The sequence below is a fragment of the Melospiza melodia genome, unplaced genomic scaffold, assembly GCF_035770615.1.
Source record: "Melospiza melodia melodia isolate bMelMel2 unplaced genomic scaffold, bMelMel2.pri scaffold_35, whole genome shotgun sequence".
NCBI lineage: Eukaryota > Metazoa > Chordata > Aves > Passeriformes > Passerellidae > Melospiza > Melospiza melodia.
In genome coordinates, this window is record NW_026948670.1 from 2638319 (window position 1) to 2642634 (window position 4316).

Here is a 4316-nt window from a genome sequence, read left to right on the forward strand (position 1 = left end):
CAGTTGGATGTGTGTCCCCAGCTGCAATCTCTGGGCCTGCAGCAGAGTCTCACTCACCTGCCAAAGCAGAAAGATCAGGCACTGTGCTCGCAATGGGCTCGTCTGATGCAGAGCTGTCAGAGCAATGTGAGGGCAGAGCCAGCCCAGCTGGGCCCAGGGCTGAGCCCAGCAGAGCCCTGGCAGAGCCCAGAGCAGCCTCAGCACCCGCAGAGCCCAGCTGCAAGGAGAGAAAGCAGAAAGTGCCTGTCAGCTGAGGGCTCCTGTGCCCTTGTGCCAAGGCCTGTGGTGCCCAGACCATGCTGACTGTGCCCAGAGCTGTGCCCAGAGCTGCCCATCCCTGCTGCCTTTGGCAGCAGAGCAGGAGGGCAGCACATGTGCCCAGCCTGCAGCCAGCCACGGCACATCCAGCCCTCAGCAGCTGCCCAGAGCAGGATGCTCCTGTGCTCGCTGCCAGCTCCCAAAAGCTCTGATCCCACCCTGCCAAGCACACAGGGACCCACCTCACGCCAGCCACGGCTGCAAGAAAAGCTGCTCCCAAACCATGGCCTCAGCCTTCTCCAAGGGCACGGCCCATCCACGCCACAGCTGTTCCCCAGCACTTCCCCATTCACACTGGACCACCTGGAACATTTCCTCTGGAAAAATAAACAACACATTCTTGAAAAGAGATTAGAGACAAAAAGGGAAAACAAAAAAAATAGTAAAAAGTCTTATCTCTGTCAGAGCCTTGAGGAAGGCTCCCTCTTGGGTGAGGGAAGCCCACACTTTCTCTCTTCCCCCCTGCACTGTCCCCCAAAATCACGGTGATCCCAAAGCAAACAAGGGCAGTGGAGCAGCCCAAGCCCTTCCTTGCCTGCACAGCAAAGCAGCTGTGCACAGGTTCTGGAGCCCCACCTCTGCTCCCACCATGGGGCTTTGTTTGTGTCGGGCTGGCTGCCCCAGCCCCAGCCCCAGCTTGGGGCACGGTGGGTGCTGGGGGTTGTTGGCAGGGCCAGGAGCCCAATCCCATTTCGTACCCACCCCAGCCCATCCTCCCAGCCCTGCCAAAAGCAGCTGGGCAGCCACTGAAGAATGAGTTGCATCTGCACCAGCAAAGGGGGAGCCTTTGGTTCCCAGCCAGGCTGGGCCATGCCCAAATCTGGCAGAATTTCCCCAGGTGGGGACTCATCTGCAAATTCCCTGTGGAGTTTGGCTTTGAAGAAGGTGCCAGAATCAAAGTCCATCACCTTCAGCCTCCAGTGGCCAGGCTGAGGAAGAGCTTCTAATCCTTGGTGTCATCCTCACTCTCTCCAGCAGCAGCAGCAGCAGCAGCAGCAGCAGCATCCCCACCTGGTACAGCTTCTCCAGGGGCTCCTTCTCCTTCCCTGGGGGCAGACCAGGCTCTCAGGGCTCTGCCCAGGGCCCCAGCTGTCAGGGAACCAGAACAAGCAAAAACAGCTGACTGTGAAGTGTGCCATCAGCTGCAGGGCTTTCTGGGCTAAAAATATCATCAAGACACTTGGACTTGCTCTTTTTGGCCTCTAAAAGCTGGACCCAATTTTGGGGCAATTTCGGAGACCTCATCTATGGGTGGATGGAGCACCTAGGATTTTCCCAATTGCTGGGAATGGTTCTCCAGGTCCCTGGAGTATCCAGGGCCCTGGTAAGTTCCTGCTCCACACATGCCTTGGCAATGAGAAGCAAAGGAACTCAGAGCTTTTTGTGCTGCCTGTGTCACTGCACCGGGGTCATGGGATGGGAACACGCAGCCCCGGGCACTGCCCACCCGCTCTGTGGGCAGCACAAAGGCTTCAGCAGAACCACCAAAGGCCAAGGGGCTTCTGGCCATTTCCCCTTGCCCACTGCACGCCTGGGCAGCTGCCTGAGCACAAGCACCCTTCTCCCCCTTCAGGGCCTCACCACCCCTCAGCCTGCTGTGCTGCTGAGCACAAGCTCCCTTTTCCCCCTTTCCTGCCTCTTGCCCTGCAGACCCTGAACAGCAAAGAAAAGCTCCTGGCAGTCTGTGTATCATAACACATTCTAAAATTATTTATAGTAATCTATAATATATAGCAATATATATAATTATAATATACTCTAGAATTTATTTATTTACAATATAGATAAAAAATGGAAAGGAAGAAAAGAAAAATCTTCAAGAAAAGGAAAATTACCCCTGGCTCAGGTTGCCCCAGCAAAGACAGCCTCCCAGATCAGCTCTCCTCCTCAGTCATCTGGCAGTGCAGCAGCCGAGCCCCGACAGGCGAGGCCGAGTCCGCCATGCCCTGCGCAGCTGATCATGCAGCCTCCAGATGGTGGAATATCGCCCATGCTGTAATGCCCGGAGGACATGCAGTGTTTCAAGTGCCAGCTGTGACACGGCAATGCTCCTGTCCTCCGTCAGGCATTCCAGGGCTGCAAGAGAGAGGAACAGAGGCACGGTCAGAGCCAGATCTGCGGGGACACCAGGAGAGCCCCTTGCAAGGGCCATCCCAGCCGGCTCTTGCCATGGCCAGGAGGGAGCAGGGAGGAAGGGGATCAGCCCAAAGCTGCTGGCCACCAATGGCCCACGTGGCCCTGAAAGCTCCGCATGCTCTGCCCATGGGAGCAGAGCCCTCCGCAGCCGGGGCAGGGCTTGCAGCTGCCCCCTCCAGCCCCCGCTGTCAGCCCGCTGCCCTCACTCACCAGTGCAGATCAGCTGCAGCTCCTGCTGCTGCCCCCTCAGGCGCCGCCCGGCCATGCCTGTGAACACAGAGCCTGTCACGGCCCCAGCGGCACAGCTCCCTGCCAGCGGCGCTGCCGGCGCTGTGGCCACACGGGCTGCTGGCCCGGCAGGGCTCAGCCCGGCCCTTGCCGCACGCTGCCGGCCCAGGGCACGGCTGCCAGAGGGCGGCACCAGCAATGCCCAGGCCAGGCGGGGCTCCACAGCGCCCGAGGGCACGGCTGGCGCTGCCGGGGCAGCAGGCGGGGCTGGGGCCGAACTGCAGCGGGCCGGGCCGGGAAGGGGAAGGGCAGCTCGGGCACGTGGCTCACCCATGAACCTGATGGCCACCTCTCGCAGGGACTCCTGTGGGCTCTCCAGGTAGGGCATGGCCCGGCGCAGGTGCTCGGCCGCTCGGCTCCTGTCCTCTGCCAGCTGCAGAGAGCGACAGGAGGGAAGGGTTGGCGCGGGCTCAGCCCCTGGGCCGGGCGCTGCCTGCGCCCATCCCCGGCCTTCCCTGCCCGCACAGCCCTGAGGCGCGGCCAGCAGCCGCTGGCCAAGGGCTCCCGAGGGCAGGGGGCAGAGGGCCGGCTGCTGCCCGGGGAGCCGCGGTGCCGCCCTACAGCCCCGCCGGGCCAGGGCTCCATGGGCACCTGACTCAGGCCCACGGGAGCCTGGAGAAGAGCCCGCGCGGCCTCTGGGTGGAGCTGCGGGCACAGCTGCCAGCCCCGCACACCCCTGAGAGCACCTCCCTCAGGGGCCTTCTCCAGGCTGAGGCTGGGGCTTGCAGGCCCTCCTTACCAGGAACTCCACGAACTTCCACACCTTCTTGTTCTTCAGCAGTCTTTCAAGATCCCTCCTCTTCAGGAACTCAGCCACACAAAGCAGCGTTTCCTGAGAAGCCTGGAGAGCAGTAGAGACATGGAGATAGCTCCACAGTGCAGGACACAGCACCCGTGTCCCTGTGCCAAGGCCTTGAGGAGGCTGCAGTCCAGCAGGCACAGGGCAGGAGGCAGCCGAGTCCCCTGCCAGGGGGACAGCAGCAGCCCACGAGTCCTCACCTCTGCCACACGCTGATTCTCATCATGGCAGTGGAAGAACAGTGGCAGCAGGCTCTTGCGCAGGGGTGTCTTCAGGTCTGCCTTTTCCTCTGGATGAGTCACCAATGTTTGGAAGAGCAGTATGGAGATCAGCTGCACCTGGCTATTGTCCTGTATGAAAGGAAGAAAAAAAGACCTCAGCATTGGCTGCACGGAGCTCAGCTTGGCGCAAGCCTGTAAATCCACAGGGCATAAAGTGTCTGGGCAGCACCCAGTGGCTGTGACTGGGAGCAGTGAGCCTTACGTGGTCAAAGAGTGGCAGCAGCACCTCAAGGAGCTGCAGTGTGATGGGGCTGGGCAGCAGCCTGTCACTGTCCAAGATGATAGAGTTGAGTAGCATGACTGTCATGATAACTATCTCTCCATCCCACAGGAGCTCCACAAGACTTTCAGTCAGGCTCTGCATGTTTTTGGTCTGTGCAGAACACAAGTTTATGAAATGCCATCCTGCTGCCGCAGGGCCTGGAGGCCAAAGGCCTGTCCTAAAGCACTTGGGCAGCTGAACCAGGAGGCAGGAGAGCTGGGAGCAGCTGCCC

General features: G+C 60.4%; 1 long non-coding RNA gene across 1 annotated transcript; it reads right to left on the minus strand.

Annotated features, from left to right (window-relative positions):
* Nucleotides 1-530: 530 nt before the first annotated feature.
* On the minus strand, nucleotides 531-2259 carry LOC134434394 (uncharacterized). The gene is made up of 3 exons (XR_010031856.1): nucleotides 2154-2259; nucleotides 1227-1407; nucleotides 531-635 (listed from the first exon to the last, which is right to left on the minus strand). It is a non-coding gene; the product is annotated as an uncharacterized LOC134434394 (long non-coding RNA).
* Nucleotides 2260-4316: the final 2057 nt, after the last annotated feature.